Source organism: Lithobates pipiens, unplaced genomic scaffold, assembly GCF_037356315.1.
Source record: "Lithobates pipiens isolate NorthernLeopardFrog02 unplaced genomic scaffold, aLitPip1_a1.2 Scaffold_16, whole genome shotgun sequence".
NCBI lineage: Eukaryota > Metazoa > Chordata > Amphibia > Anura > Ranidae > Lithobates > Lithobates pipiens.
In genome coordinates this window covers 403,261,352-403,278,913 of record NW_027507748.1, presented here as the reverse complement: position 1 = coordinate 403,278,913, position 17,562 = coordinate 403,261,352, and the positions used below count along the sequence as shown (strand labels likewise).

Genomic DNA, 17,562 nt, shown 5'->3' with positions numbered 1-17,562 from the left:
GGCTACGTGGGATACCGAAAGGTCAGTTTCTTCGTGTTAGAAGAAATTGTACCTTTGATGATGATTATTTGACACAGGCATCTTTAGTCAGGGATAAATTTGTGGAAAAGGGTTACTCCTTTGACATGCTGGATCAGGAATTGCAACAGGTGCTACGTGTACCCCAGGAGCAATGTTTACAACGGAAAGAAAGGATAATGTGTAGTACTCATGAATGGGGTTTCATTAGCACCCTCCATGGCCAATACAAGGAGGTAGAGGGGATTATCCGAAAACACTGGGACATCCTCAAATTAGATAGGACGCTCAAGGGAGTAATTCCTGAGAACCCTAGATTTATTTACAGACGTAATTTCTCTTTTGGGGATAAAATTGTCAAAAAGGTTTTGGATCCACCCTCCAGGCCTCTTATGTTCTGGGATCGAGCTGGCTTTTTTGCCTGTCGAAGGTGCAAAGCCTGTAAATCTGTTCACAATCACATTCGGGGGATTGATCAATTCACCTCCACTGGTAATGGACAAAATTTTAAGATCGATCAATTTATCACATGTGTGACCACACATGTAGTATATGTACTTCAGTGCCCGTGTGGGCTGATGTATGTAGGACGAACAAAAAGGAAATTATGTACTAGGGTGGCAGAACATATTTACAATATTTCCATTGGCTATAAGGACCATAGTGTTTCCCTACATTTCAGACTTAAACACGACAGGGACCCAACAGGTCTTAAGTTTTGGGGTGTAGATAGGGTCTTTCCGAATTGGAAGGGCAGTAATTTAGTCCGGGAAATATCTAAACGTGAGACCGAGTGGCTGTTCCGTATGAACACTTTGAGTCCCTACGGTTTAAATATAGAGGTGGATGTTAACTGTTTCATTAGTGACTACTAAGTTTTTATTGCAGTACACTGGGGAAATATTGAGGAGGATTTGAGCTTAATATATTTTAGAACAGTTTCTGCATAACATATTTAGCCTTGTTTTATTAATATATTTTTTTATGTGAACACAGCATACATGTATACAAAAAAGAGTATAGGTCGGTTCTATTCTATTCTATTTTTTGGGACACCTACTTTTGCAGTCGAGTAGACCAAGAGGTCTGCAGTTTCTAGCTTTGCTGGTACTCAACATTCGGGTTTTATTTTATCTTATCATTTTTTATTAATCTATCAGACAAGACTATTGATTAAGATAGTGTGGAGAATTATTTAATATTTTATTGAATGTAATGCATTTTGCTCTGCATACATATTGGTGGTATATATAGATTTGAGATATATGTGCCTTTTATCTTAATGCATTTTTCTAAGATGGATACCTGCAATATTGACAATATTTATTATTTTGGTATGATAATGGGTATTTTAGGTAATAATGATGTAAATTTATTATTATATTATTATTTTAGTATGATAATGGTGATTTCCTGGAATAATGAGATAACCTGCTCACTTAATGTATGCTGTTCGGTGATTTAATGAATTAATACTGTTCTCATGAGAAACGAAGGTTTGTGTGAACAAATTTTACCCACAGGGACGTACTCGTGAGAAATGAAAGTTTTTTTGCGAACAGTGTACATTTAGGCATGTTGTCATGGCGATGGCTTGCACGACGTGGCCTTTTCATTTCCGCATTGGGTGGGAGTGAGTGTGTCTAGGGGGCTGGACGTGGGAATGCCCATGAGCCACCTCTCCGCCCCTATTCATATTTAATCGGATTAGCTGCACTGCTTGGCCACGCCCACAGATGAAGACGTGATGACGAAACGCGTATGGGCGTGACCAAGCAGCTATTCGTAACTACAGAGCGGTCGATTTGTACGATTGCCCGGGACCCGCCGTGGAAGCCGAGCCTGCATTCGATCTAAGACGCCCGGAGCCGCGGTGAGACAAATCCGGTTGTTCTAGTGGTTACATCTCTGTGAATGAATTTTTATTGATTATGTACGTATGGTGTATATGCGCACAAATTTTTTAAAAGAATAAAGCAGTTTGCACTATGGAACCTCTTTTTGCTGTTTTCTATATGTGAACTTGCTGCTGGGAGTGAAGTGTTAAATCCGAAAAATCTATGAGGACACAGGAATTGGGTACAGAGGAATACCAGTGAAAGACTATTTATAAAGAGGTGCCTGTTAACCCATTGGGTTCTGGTGAGTGCTTTACCATAAGGGGTGTCACCGGCTAACAAGCTCTTTCTGCACTGGTGGTCTTTTCTTGGAGATGGACTTTTCTTTCTGTTTTCCATCATTTTGGTGTTTCAACTAAAATCCCATCCTCAGATGTGTGGGACTTTTTAAGGACATTACTGTGGTTTTTGTTGTAAACCATGGGGCTTCTACCCTCTTAAGAATGATTGTTTTGTTGTTTTAGCGCTGTCAATATGGTATATATTGGACAATAGATTCACGAGGGCTATATACTATATAATTTTTATGATTTATCTTTTGTATGATAGCAGCTTGCAAATTATATCATCTTTTGTTTCTGTGTGCGCTGGGATCGGTGGGGAATATTCTTAGCAATTTTTGTTTAGATTGTTTGCCAGTGATATCAGTACTTAATATATAGAATATACTAGGGGAAGACAAAACTCCCCAGGTGAAATGAATGTGGCTACCCAGCTCAATTAAAATGTTCAGTTGAATGTTTAACCGTTGGAGCTCCGGCAGATTTTACCCCCTTCCTGACCAGAGCACTTTTTGCAATTCGGCACTGCATCACTTTAAAGCGGGAGTCCACCGGGACTCCGCGTTTTTTTTTTTTTTTTTTTTTTTTTTTTTTTTTGGGAATGGGAATCAGGAAATGGAGCCTTTCGGCTTCATTTCCCGGTTCCCTACTGCGCATGCGCGAGCCGCGCGGCGCAATCCGGACGGTCCCCGCTGCCTCTGGGAGCTGTGTGTTTCCCAGCAGGCAGCGGGGCACTTGCGGAAAGGGGCGTAACGTACGCCCCTTTCCGCAGAGAGCTAGCCCGGAAGTGGGTGCAGTTACCTGGATTATCCAGGTAACTGCACCCCCCTCCCCCCTGAAAGGTGCCGATTGTGGCGCCGGAGGGGGGGGGATTTTCGATGAGCGGAGGTCCATTTTAGGGTGGACCTCCGCTTTAACTGACAATTGCGCAGTTTTATGTTGCACCCAAACAAAATCAACATTCTTTTTTTTTCCCCCACAAATAGAGCTTTCTTTTGGTGGTATTTGATCACTTCTGCAGTTTATTTTTTGCACTATAAACAAAAAAGTGTACATTTTGAAAAAACACTTTTTGCTATAATATCCCCCAAAAATATACACTATTTTATTTTTTTCCCTTAGTTTAGGCCAATATGTATTCTTCTGTGTATTTTTGGTAAAAAAAAAATTGCAATAAGCATACATTTATTGGTTAGCGCAAAAGTTAGTGTCTACAAAATAGGGGATAGTTTTATGGCGCTTCTTAAATTTTTTTTTTATTATTTTTTTTTTTTTTTTTTTTTTTTTTTTACGATACGTGTGGTATCTTAATACTCAGGAGTAGCAGAATTTATTTTGGGTGTCGTTTGTGGTATACATATGCCATGTGAGAAATAACCTATGACAATTTTGTGGGGGAAAAAAAAATCTTCATTTTGCAAAGAATTGTGGGAAAAAATTACATTAAAAACCTCACCATGCCTCTTGCTAAATACCCTGGAATGTCTACTTTCCAAAAAGGGGCCATTTGGGGGGTATTTATACTTTCCTGGCTTGTTCGGGGTCACAAATGATAGGCCACCAGTACATCAGGTGTGATAATTTTTTATGATTTGCACCACAGCTTGTAGACTCACAAAGGCCAAATAACATCCACTAATTTGGGTTGCTTTTACCAAAGATATGTAGCAGTATATATATTGTGGCCAAAATTTATGAAGGAAAAATTTATAATTTGCAAAATTTTATCACAGAAACAAAGAAAATGTGTGTTTGTTTTTTCCCAAAATTTTCGGTCTTTTTTAATTTATAGCGCAAAAAATAAAAAAACAGCGGTAATCAAATACCACCAAATGAAAGCTCTATTTTGTGGGGGGGAAAAAGACAAAAAATTCATTTGGGTACAGTGCTGCATGACTGAGTAATTTTCATTCAAAGTGTGAAAGCACCGAAAGCTGAAAATTGGTCTGGGCAGGAGGGGGCTTTAAGTGCCCTGTAGGCAAGTGTTTAAAGTTGCACTTCTATTTGTCACAGCATTATTATTTGTTTATGAAACTTGGCTTTATTAAGACATTCTATATCACAGCGGCCTTTCACGCGGGACTGAGCCAGCAGATGACAGGTCAGTCTGCTTACTGTGCAGGGACAGACCTGTCAGAGCCCCGCTCTCCTCTATGGCAGATTGGACAAAAAACGGATCCAACTGTCTGTTTTTCATCCGATCCAATGGACAGATGGTGATCTCAGCTAACATCCGCCTGCCCATACAAGTCAATGGGTGGTCCACTCGGATACCCCTGAAAAACGGACAGGTGCACCTGAGCTGGCTTAAAAGGGGCCTAAATCTGTATCTATAGTTCATGTTCAAACCTTATTCCATAAATACATGTCAAATTTTTACTCCAGGTGTATGAGTTTGGAAATTCTAGAGAAATGCTTAAGACTGCTTTGACACTGACAGCGCCAGCCGTTAGTGCTAAAGCGCTGCTCATTTTGGCGGCGATTTAACACTGTTTAAGCCCCGTTTTTCAGCCACTAGCAGGTCGATTTTAACCCCAAAAAAAGAGTCCCAAAACCTCCCCGTTTTTTGCGGCACTTTAAAAGCGCTGCCCATTCATTCCAATGGCCAGGGCGTTTTGGGAGCGCTAAATACAGCGCTCCCAACTCACCCCAAAGGTGCTGCTTGCACGACTTTTCAGTACGTCCCGCAAGTGCATCGCCCGAGTCTGAAAAGTCACATCTGAAATGAATGGAAGGTGGCTTTCTAGCGCTTGGCAGAAGCCATTTCCTGCACTAAAATGCCTGAAAGGGGCCTTAAGAGGAACTGCAGTGTGCTCACATAATTTATAATAAAAACATCTCTGCCATTCTGAAGCTTCTCTCCAACCACTTTGCATATTTTATATCTACTGCGATTCTGTACTTGCCAAATATGCTGCAGAAATCTCCCTCCTCTAAATCTGGCTGCATCTATTTTAACTGTGGGCAGCTGAAGCTGCTGCCTGTTCACTTCCTGGATTTACACAGACACACAGAGGCACACCCTTGGCTCTGCGGCTCTCATTTGCCCTCTTATGACTCATCCCCATCCCTTCCGGGCAAACTCTCACAAGAGAGAGAGCTGTGCATGATGTCATAAGCCTGGGCTAATGACCAGACAAACGGTAAAAGTGCTGTATAAAGTATTGGCAGAAAAACGTTTTACCATCCAAAGTCAAAGCAACAAAGGCAGAAGATTTAATAGATGGGGAAATATGAAAAAATATTGAAGGTCCGCTTTAATACATTACAATTTGATTAAATCCATTCGATTTTAGTAGACTAAAATACGAACCAAAATGGCATTTTATTCGAGACTGACAACTAAATTGAAACTTGCTATCAAAATTAACACTGCCGAGAGCGCCAAGTGATAGGAGTGCAGCTATAAATGGTCACAGAAAAGGCTACCTAAATAATGACCATGGAAACAGTTTGGGGATCATATAAAGACCCCTACATCAGGGTTTAAATGTGTTGTGCTGTATTTTAGAGAGATGTCCTTTTTAGCTTTTAGATGAAAGATGCCGTTTCATGAATTAGACCAGAGACTAGTGAAAGTTGTAATTGTAGTTTGAAAAAAAAAAAAAGCTACAACTACAAGTCTTTCCAGATTCTTCCTCCCCTGACAAAGGGGGCTTTTATATAACCTCACATTGGACTTTCTGTTAAACCTTTGTTGTGACTAAATGTATTTCATCGTAGTTTATGCTTGTAGGTATGTGATTATCCATATTTCTCAATTATGTATGAAATTTTTTGCTTTAATGGCTCTGAATGCTTTAGGCTACTTTCACACTGAGGTGGGAGGGGAGGGGGGCGGCATTCGTGGTAAAACGCCCCTAAATTTTAGTGGCGCTTTACCGCTGTAATAGTTGCACTTTTCGGCCGCTAGCAGGGCACTTTTAACCCCCTGCTAGAGGCCAAACAAAGGGTTAATAGCGCTCGCAAAGTGCTGCTGCTGAAGCGCCTGCAAAGATTACAACGGAAGGGGTAGTGAAGGAGCGGTGTATTCACCGATCCCCAAGTGCACCGCCCCAGTGTGAAAGCACTCACTCTCACACTGGGGCTGCAGGGGGGTGTGTTTCAGGCACTTTTTTTTCTATAAATCATACATTAATTATAAGTTATATTGTAGTCACTATGTTGTGTACTGATGAACTGAAAACCATTTCTTAATCTTTTGTTTTTAAGGTCTCCATTAGAGAAACAAGGCACTGTTTTTCCTGCACTCTACCCACCTTTTTGCTGGACTTTCTGTTGTAATAAGTTGGCAAACGCTGGCTGGCACCGGGGTTGCAATAAAACATGCCAGTTATCAATGCTGACAAGAGCCTAACAAGTGCCAACTTAAAGGTGATTTTCGCATTTCAAAATCTAAAGAACTGCTTTAAACTTCAGGAAGAATTGTACAGACCTGTACATAGCACAACATGATCTGGATTATATATATACTGTTCATGTACATCAAAAAATACACATTGTACCAAATAATGCTTTCTTGATGTTCGGATATGAGTTATGTAAAGTCTTCTGAGAATGCATATAGAGCAGAAAATATGAAGGAAAAGAGCATATGTAGTCGGAATTTCTCAGATCATCTGTTCAGCTTGATCTCCTGGTGATCTTCCTTTTTTTTTTTTTTTTTTTTTTTTTTTTTTTTCTCCTTCTTCTTCTCTCTTCAAACTGTTATGTTGAAGGCATGCAAGACTGGAGTCTGGTGGCTTACATAGCTATTTAGGTTCCACCTTCTCATCTGGCAAGTGCTCAGTGAGGTCTTTAGGATATGTATTTTCCTTCTGCCCCTAAAATGAAACCTGTCTTCTCTATGCAGAAACGGCCACTTATAATGCTAATGAATAAATCATTTTAATTCCATGCAGCAGGATTTTAGATTTTGTTTTTTTTTTCCTATTTAAATATTTCAGTTTTTACTGCAGCTAATCATGTAATTGCTCAGTATGCAATGTCCCTTTGTCAGTTTCTTAGTTTGTCAGCAATTCTACCACTATTAGATGTTTTATGTGGTCACTGCAGGAATTTGGTTACCTTTTTTTTAAAAAAAAATTATCAATATTTTACCCCTAAGGGGAATAAGCTCTGGTAATTAAACTCCTGAAGTGCCTTTATGTATCACAAAGACTTTCCAATATATAGGGTAAATTGTTGGTTTGGGTCGCATGCAAAACCATTTTCCATGAGTTGAGCTAATGTATACTCAACCTGGCTGTAGCAGATCACCAGTGAGCCCCTAAAACCCTGCTGTTTTTATTGAGGCAACCAAGTGACAATTAGTGATTGCATTTCTTGTACAACCCCTTCTCTTTGGCTGCCTGGTTTGAACTTGAAAGAAGGAAAGCATGCATATGTGTAGGTTTATCAATGTATCTTCAGGGTTTGACACAATGTTGCATTTTTGTTTTTGTTTTTTTTCTCTCCTAACACTTCATTGCTTTTTTCCCTTTTTTTTTTTTTTTTTTTTTTTTTTTTTTTTAAATTTTCCTTTTTTTCCATGACTCTCATTCTGTTCATGTTTTTATTCTCCAGCTGTTTTTTTTTTGCTTCACCCAATGTACAAAGAGAAAAAAATGTGATGTATATTTTCATGTAATTTGATTTTGGAATTCTGTCACCTTCTGTAGTGCGTTCTTCCAAAATATAATTTTTTTTCCAATAAGCTGTTGTGATCATTTGCGAGTCTTTGTCATAGTGGTTAGGTTGTTGCTCAATGGTAAATTCACTGCTGAAAAAATAGAGTATATTAGCCCAACAACTTAGGTTAAATTATATACACAATTGAATGATTAGAAGGTGTTGAGCATTTCCCTATCTCTGTGGCCAGACTATGGACATTAAAGTATTTACATATTTTTACCAACAGTCAGGTTTAACCCTTATTGCCACTGACCTATATGCTGGTTGTTTTACACACACTTCCAGAGGCTGCAGAGTGCTTCCACACACCAACGTAACTGTTGGTCCCACCTTCCTGTTTTTGTGGTTAAAAAATGTTTTTAACCCTTAAGATCCCCTCAGAAATTTGAGCCCAGCCCACCCCACAGACACGCAGGTTCAGAGGTAAATGTATGCATCAGGGACACACGCGCACACACAGGCGCACGCAATTGTGCTACACGTTACATATTGCTGGGCATGCTGGAGTTAGAGCAATAATTCTAGGCCCATTATTCACTGTTAACTGATGACCTGTAGGGGTTTTTAAAGCTTCTATGAAAAAAGATTTTTATTATTGTTATTGATATTACCAATTGGGTAATATTGCATTTATGTGCTGTTGAAGGGGTTTAAGTGCTTGGGTGTAACTTTTTATATCTTACTGGTACAGTAGAGGACACCTGCAGAGTGTTTTCAAAAACCTTGGGTTATAGAACTGTTTTGTGCTAGTGAAGATGGACTGTTTTTCTTCTGCACTAGAATCTGGAGTTAAGGTTGGTTTTGTTTTTTCTCTGAAGTTTTTTAAATGGTTCGTTCAAAGCTGGCCCAAACAAACTTCTTGCTTCACTAACAGATGCAGCAGCTGTGTGCACTGTATAAACTGTAGCCTCAGCTACATACAGTATACATTGCTGTTTCAAGTGCTGGACAGGAACTTACCATCCCACTTTTGGAACAAAAAAAGGCCTGCTCAATCATTCACAGGGAGCTCTGTATTCTATGAAGGATTACAAAACTTCTGACTGAGGCAGGGAGGTGGCCAGGTGACCTCATGATCGCTGCCATTCAGCAGAAGCTTTGTATGCAATTGTAGAATATAAAGCTTCTTTAGCTGAGCAGCACTCAGCCCAGCTCAGTTTTGTTCTGGGAGCAGGACAGGAAATTCCCGTCCTGCAGTAACACAGCCCCGCCAGAAGGCTTAGTTACGGGAGGGTTTACAACCCTTCAGAGCACACTTGCCTTATACTGCTCCCTATAGTGTAGGTATCCCACAGGGGGAATACCTTCATTTGTAGCAATGGTAGAGAACGGGCAAAAGGGAGTTGATGCAAAATTTGCAGGTGAACATTTGCTTTGCTGAAGGCCCACACAACACCTAACCTCAGAGCGACGATGCATCATTTGCACCAGAGCAGGAATCTGCTAACACTGGTCTCCTCATCCACTTCTACCTCTCAGGCATGCAAAAAGCGACTAAAGCAGAATTGTCTGCTGTATGAAGGCCATAATCTGTCTAGAGACATGCAACTAGAGGTCGACCGATATATCGGCCGATATTTGCCGTTTTTTAAATAATCGGCATAGGCCGATTGTGCTGATAAAAAGCCGATTTAGAACTACAGCAGGACTTTGAAATGAATTCTGTATAGAAGTCAGTGTAAGTTGCCTGAGTCTCATAGCAACACTTTCCTCCTCTCTGGGCCGACTGCCAAGAAAATAACTAAATGATACAATGTTTACACTTGAATGAATGAAGTAATCTCAGTGTGTAGAGTTCTCAGTTTAACCATTTAAAGACTAAATCTTTTCTGACACTTGTTGCTTACAAGTAAAAATCCTGTATTTTCTGCCAGAAAATCACTTAGACCCCCCAAAAATTATATATATTTTTTTAGCAGAGATCCTAGGGAATAAAATAGCGGTTGTTGCAATATTTTATGTCACACAGCATTAGCACAGAGGTCTTTCAAATGCATTTTTTTGGGAAAAAAATACACTATTTAAAAATAAAATAAAAACAGTAAAGTTAGCCCATTTTTTTTTTTTTCGTCCAAAAGTTTTGACTACCTGTTTTTATTTAATACATAGGTTTTTTTTTTTTTTTTTTTTTTTTAATCTAAATCATACATACAAGTAAACTGATTGGAGGTTTGTTTTGTTTAATAAATGTTTAACTGTAAGAAATTTTCTGTATCAATTATGAAGGCTGCTTTCACACTGGAGCGTTGATGGTAAAACGCAAGTTTTAGCGGCTCTTTACCATCATTTTAGCGGTGCTATTTGGCTGCTAGTGGGGCACGTATAACCTAGCTAGCGGCCAAGGAAGAGGTTAAATGCGCCCATGAAGCACTGCTGCCAAATCGCATTGCATGCGCTTCGGCAGTGGTGCCCATTCATATCAATGGGCAGGAGTGGTGGAGGAGCAGTATACGCCACTCCAAACATGCTTCTTGCAGGACTTTTTTTTAAGATCCTGCCAGCGCATCGCCTCAGTGTGAAAGCACTCTGTCTTTCACACAGACTGCAGGGGAGCCATTTTGCAGGCACTTTACAGGCGCTATTTTTAGCCCAAAAGCGCCTGAAAAACGCCCCAGTGGGAAAGGTGTGTTAGATCAAGGAGGATTAAAAAAATAATAATAAATAAAAAAGGAAATAAATAAATAAAATAAAATCGGCCTAACATATCGGCCCAAAAAAATCGGCATCATATATCGGCTATCGGCCGCCATGATTTCTAAATATCGGCATCGGCCAGAGAAAAACCCATATCGGTCGACCTCTACATGCAACAGATGCAATCCTCACCCAGGGCCCAAAAATGCCTCTCCTTTTCCCTCTCCTTTTCCCTCTCCCTATCTATAAACCAGTCAGATCCTGATATACCAGTCCTGGAGAACTCAGGTCAATGAAAAGGATATTGATGTGGTATTGGCGGAAGCTGCAAGCAGATTTTTCCTCTCAACACAACATGCTTGCTAGCTTTAAAAATCTGCTCCATCTTGCCGGCCCCCTTTGGTATAAAGATGCCTGTAAAAGCCCGCAAAACATAACCTGTTCATGAACAGATAAAATGTGCAGTCACTGCTGAAACCGTATTCATTCCCCCAAAATCTTTGAACTCTATCCAGTGGAAGAAGTTGGCAAAAATGTGGGCCATCTCTGGTTGATTCTGCTGTATCTGTCCTAAACATACATCTCACTGTACCTATTTAAAGATTTTAGTTCTTTCAAAGATTCTGCTGTGTGTGTGTGTGTATATATATATATGTATGTATATGTATGTATATGTATGTATATGTATATGTGTATATATATATATATATATATATATATATATATATATATATATATATATGTATATGTATATATATATATATATATATATATAAAAAAAAATTCTGTGTGTATATGTATGTGACACAAGTAATATTGTAATTACCTTTTCAATCTGCAGCTCTGTAATTTTCTGTAAAATGCAATATGGCTACCTGGGGTGGTTCTGTACACAAAATGTATACATTTCTGCTTGTGTGATTGGCTCACTGATTTTCCCAAAAGTCTATACTAATGCTTGGACATTCCGACGACAAGATCCGTCTTATTTTTTTCAGACGGATTTTGGCCCAAACTTGTCTTGCATACACACTGTCACACAAAGTTGTCAGAAAATCCAATCATTCAGAACGAGGTGACATACAACACGTACGTTGTAACTATGAAGAGGCCAATAGCTTTCATTGTGTAATTTATTCTGAGCATGCGTGGCACTCTGTTCGGAATTGTCTACACACGATCAGAATTTAAACAATCTGATTTTGTTGTCGGAAAATTTTAGATCCAGCTCTCATACTTTGTCGGAGATTCCGACGGAAAAAGTCAGATGGAGTTCTCGCACGATCGGATTTTCCAACAACACAATCTGATCGCACATTTTCCGTCGGAAAGTCTCACCGTGTGTACAGGGCATTAGATACAAGTCAGATTTTTGGCATCCCCTGCAACAAAAAATGTCATTTTTGGTAAGATACTCTTAATAGGAAATCATATCTAAAGGGATGCAGACCCTGCAGTTTTCCACATTAGAGCCCTACAGCTGTAGCAGCTGGTTGAAAATTATGAAACCACTCCTCGCTCGCTCAGCACAGAGGAACAGTCATTTCTTCAGAATAACAAAAGGTAGGAATCTGCAACAAAGTTGGTTAACCTCTTCTTGCCCTTCAAGACTGCTACTGCACGGGCCTAAATTACCTTGAGGTCATCCATGTGCGTCGTCCTGTGCATGCAGGGCACAGGTGGCACGCTCTATGATCAGCGAGTCAATGAGACTCTGCTGCTCACAAATCTGAGTAAGGAGCTGGCCCCTTGCCACATGATCAGCTGTCAGCCAATGACAGTTGATCACGTGATGTAAACAAGCCAGTAATCGGCTTTTATTCCTCCCTCACGCTGACAGTGTAAGGAAAAAGCAGATTTTACTGACTTGTGTAAATGGGACATTGGTCCCGCACATGGAGATCCACTGCTGCCTCATCATTGCCCCCTATTGGTGCCCATAAGTACTGCTAAGCAGTGCCGCCTTTATCAGTGCAGCCTCATCAGAGCACATCAATGAAGGAGAAAAATTATCTGTGAAATTTTATAACAAATGATAAACTTTTTTATTTATTTTTCTTTTTTTCAAAATGTTTGTTTTATTAAATGTGTTTTTTGCTAAAAATAAATTAAAATAAAAAAACCCAGGTGTGATTTAAATACTACCTAAAAAGCTCTATTGTGTGAAAAGATAAAAATTTAATTTGGGTACAGTACAGCAAGACCACGCAATCATCAAAGAGTGACCGCACTGAAAATTGGCCTGCTCAGGAAGAGGGGGTTTAAGTGCCCAGTAAGCAAGTAGTTAAAATTCCCTGTAATGTACATAGATGAGGTGTGAGATGAGGGCAAAGTTGTTCTTCCTCAACAAAAGATTAATTTAACCCATGTAATGAATAGCTACTACCCTGTTTTGCTGGTACATTTATTTAACATTCTGGAAATTGATCTGGCATGTTGTACAGCATCCACACACAAAAAAAAGCAAAAAGGCAATTGTTCTGTAACAGCACGATCCTAGAAACGCAAGGTCATGTGGATTGTTCATTGTCCTAGTCCAGTTTAGCTTCAGTTTGAAATACTGAAATTGAAGCAAGTGCAAGTTGCAGGTCTGAGACGACAAGATTAAAACGATCCTTTAAAGTGCATCTCCACTTTCCTCAACCTTCTCCAGTATGAAGTAACAATAAAATGAGTCCGAGAGAATCAGGACTACTACATCGGTTCTTACATCTGCGAAACATGTTTGGTGGGGCTTGTTGCTGTAACCTCCCTACCGGTTTCTGGAACGCACGTCTTCATTCCACTGGCTGTACCAAGCAAGTTTTTACTCTCTAGCCTAGCTAAAAATTTGTACATGTGCATTTTGGAATATAAATATATATATATATATATATATATATATATATATATATATACACACATATATATTTATATACACACACACCCACATGATTTTGTGGGTTTCCCCATAGCATTTTCTAATACCGGATACAAGGTGGAGGAAAAGAATAGAGACCATGGATAGATTAAAGGAAGTGCTTGCAGAACAATTTTATTAAAGCGGGAGTTCCGACGTTTTTTTTTTTTTTTTTTTTTAAAGCCAGCAGCTACAAATACAGCAGCTGCTGACTTTTAAAATAAGGACACTTACCCGCCCAGCGTGCCTGCGATGTCGGCACCCAAAGCCGATCTCTCGGGTGCTGCGGCCGCCATCTTGTGTATGGGAATTGGGAAGTGGAGCCTTTCGGCTTAATTTCCCGGTTCCCTATTGCGCATGCGCGCGTCGCACTGCGCAATAAGGATGGACCCGCTGCCTCTGGGATCTGTGTGTTTCCCAGCAGGCAGCAGGGGACTTTCGGAAAGGGGCGTAGATCTACGCCCCTTTCCGCAGAGAGCTATCCCGGAAGTGGGTGCAGATACCTGTACTGTACAGGTACCTGCACCCCCCTCCCCCCCTGAAAGGTGCCAATTTTGGCGCCGGAGGGGGGGAGGATTCCAATGAGCGGAAGGTCCACTTTAGGGTGGACCTCCGCTTTAAGGGGTTTTCAGTTCCAGTGATTTTAGACATGGGGGTGGTATAAAGAGCAAAAAGGAGTTGTATCACAGCACTAATATAAGCAAGGGTGGAGAAGATTAAATAACACACAAGGGATATTGCATCACAGAACTATGAATATGGTCTCCATCTGGCCTATTAACAGATGATGCACAAGATCTTTCTGGTTGGAGGTCATATGACTTCCTCCCAGTTGCTTGCCTTCAGTGCACCCTAGCAGCTGTGTGCGACATGATCTGTCACCCACCGTGTCCAAGGGACACAGGGAATTGACAGATCGTTGTACTGGGTTGTGATCAAGCACAATTATCACCTGGCAGTTATACACAACGAATTGTGTACTATTGTGACCATCTCTGTGATTGGTCACAGGGTACAAACAGGGCCAATCATAGTTCATCTGTACCATGTGATAGCTGTGGCCGATTACAGCTCTGGCCATAGTACACCTTATGAATCCCATTCATAAAAATGATTGCTTACAACAGTGATTATTTGGCTTACACTAAAAACAGTAATCGCTTCACTTTTTTTTTTTCTTTTGGCACTGTACTGCTCTGGTGACAGTTTGTGTGGGGAAAAAAAAATTCTAAAAAATTATGACAAAATTACAACTTCAAAAACTCACCATGCCTCTTACTAAAAACTTTTTTGAAGTGTCTGCTTAACCAAAAATGGGTTATTTGGGAGGTATTTGTACTGTCCTGACATTTTAGGGCCTCAAGAAATGAGATGGGCAGTCAGATCAGGATTGAGCAATTTGCAGATATACTGCGTATACCATTGTTTGTGGACTCTACAACTTTCCTACAGACTAAATATTTATACACAGATTGGTTATTTTGACCAAAAAAAGTAGCAGATTACAATTTGGCCTAAATTTTATGAAGAAAGGAATATATTTGCAAAATTTTAGAACAGAAGTAAAAGTGTGTGTGTGTGTGTGTGTGTGTCTATATATCTAAATCTTTATATTTATGTGTGTATATGTGCAGTGTTGCATGCCTGAGTAATTGGCATTTAACAGGTGACGGCACTGAATGCTGAACATTGGCCCGGGAAGGAAGGGGGTGAAAGTGACCTGTGTTAGCGCCTGCAAAATGACCCAGTGTGAAAGGGGTCTATTGCGCTAAAAATAGCACCTGCAAACCGACCTGAAACAGCCGCTGCGGTCTCTCCAGTGTGAAAGCCCCGAGAGCTTTCACACTGGAATGGTGCACTAGCAGGGTGGTAAAAAAAAAAAAAAAGTCCTGCTAAGCAGCATCTTTGGAGCGGTGTATACACAGCTCCTGCCCATTGAAAGCAATGGGGCAGCGTGGCTATACCGCCGGCAAAGCGCTGCTGCAGCAGCGCTTTGCTGTGGTTTTAACCCTTTCTCGGGTTGAATACTGCCGCTAAAACGACAGTAAAGCAGTTCTAAAAACAGCGCAGTTTTACCGCCGACACCGCTCCTGTCCCAGTTTGAAAGGGGCCTTAAAGTGGTTCTAAAGCCTTGAGGTTTTTTTTTGTTTAAACCTTAAGCCTTTGTTCACACTGAATCTGACTTTGAAATTGTGCAACTTCAAGTGAAGTTATACAATTTCAAAGCCACAGGTCAGTGTGAGGTGGCTGACATCTGTGTGACTTCATGCACAGATGTCCATGCAAGTCCCATTTTGAAGTCTTCAAAAATGGCACAGGAACTTTTTTTTTTCCCCAAATGGGTGCAGCACTGCAAAGTTGCAATGGTTTAAACAGTTCCATTGCTGACAATAGGGTGTGACTTATGAGATTTGGACCTGTAAAATTGCATGACAAGTCACACCAGTGCGAACAGAGGCTAAAGTATTCTATGCATTGGCGGCAGCCAGTGGAATAAACCAGGGATATGCAATTAGCGGACCTCCAGCTGTTGCAAAACTACATGTCCCATCATGCCTCTGCCTCTGAGTGTCATGCTTGTGGCTGTCAGTCTTGCTATGCTGCATGGGAATTGTAGTTCTGCAACAGCTGGCGGTCCGCTAATTGCATATCCCTGCCATAAACAATGTGTGCCTCTGAGCTTGTTGGCAAATATGACTCCTTCAGAGTTAGTTCCCTAGCACAGCCCCCCTCTTCCACTTAGCCCAATTCTTCCAGACCGCCTATGAATTCCAATAACAATTGTTAAATCGGGGAGCTTATGGAGGGGTACACACGATAGTGTTGCCCTTTGTCATTTTCCTGAATAGGGGGTGGCAGCAGCGGCCATGGAAAGATTAATGCAATGCAATGCATGAATCTCTCCATTAGACATATAGGGGTGTTATGTGACAGAGGGGCCCTTAATGCAAGCAATGCCACTGCCTTCAACTATTTAGTGCAAGGGCCTGTTTGCATACAAATTGAAAGTGTTTAGGTTTGCACTCATATTATGGGTTTGGTAAATCTGAGGCTAGGTTCACACATGTGCAAAATAGATGTGGATTTTCCCCTGCACCCACTTCACATGACATGCAAGTGTGACTGACTTTCAATGGAGCCGCTTCACAGATGTCCGGGGCAACCTTGATACGGATTGCAAAAGGGTCCTGTGCATGTTTTGTGCCCGATTCAGGCAATCATTTTGGACCTGATTCGCATCTGAACCGGTGAACAGCCACGAACCTTGGGCTGCACATATGTGCCTGAATAAACACTATACAATTTTCTGTAGATTTTTTTTATTTTTTTTCCCTTCAGATTTACCAAAACCATAAAATATTAGGTCAAACCTTAAGCGTTTCAATTTCTATGCAAACAGGCAGGCCCTTGCACTACATGGTGTTGGTAAATCTAAATGAAATCTGACAACAAAAGTTGTATAGTGTGGGTAGGGGTCTTAAGGAAATGTTGTATAATGTATTGTCAGCCTTCGTTTCTCCTGCTAAATGTAGAATTTACTTGGAGTTTTATAAGGTTAAAATAAACCTGATAGGATAACACTATGGGAGCAACTATTGCTGACCTGTTTTTGAAGATGCAGGCCCTGGAGCTGTCATCCTTTTTCTTCCGTTACTGTGTGGCACATCGCTGATACAAATGTTCATATTGGGTGCTGGGGCCAGCATGCTTGTTCTGGATCAGCAATCACTAAATAATAAATCAAAAGAATAAGGACAGCTAATGAGTTTAGCTTCAAAAAGAAGGCGACAAAGGCAACTTCCCTGTTTCTGTTCTAACAGATTTTGTTTTTAAGTCTACAAACTAGGCACTGCAAAGCCACAAGGGCGAGAACATTCAATAAATGTCTGTAAACCTATTAGAGACTGTGTAATGCTAACTCTGTTCCAACTGTTTTGCTTATGTAATGTTACTGTGGTAACGAGTACAACAGAGCCTCTGCAATATTTTCTGCCTGCAAATATATTTGGGTTAAATGTCTTTAATGTCCAAATTAAGTTTGCTACCAAATTGCTTCTCCTTGCAGGTATGCGGTTGTTTAAATCACAAGACATTTTATGCAGTGTTACTGGTAATGTGAAGGTAAAAGCTTTAAATTATGTATGGAAAGGCAACATTG

At 40.4% G+C, this 17,562-nt stretch overlaps 1 protein-coding gene across 1 annotated transcript in view; it reads left to right on the top strand.

Moving 5' to 3' along the window:
- The window catches only part of UBE2G1 (ubiquitin conjugating enzyme E2 G1), an 88,698-nt gene extending 80,806 nt beyond the window's left edge, over positions 1–7,892 (top strand). Inside the window, exon 6 of the mRNA XM_077482357.1 lies at positions 6,410–7,892. The gene's annotated coding sequence lies outside the window, so the exon portion shown is untranslated. The remainder of the gene's footprint in view (positions 1–6,409) is intronic.
- The last annotated feature ends 9,670 nt before the right edge of the window (positions 7,893–17,562 follow it).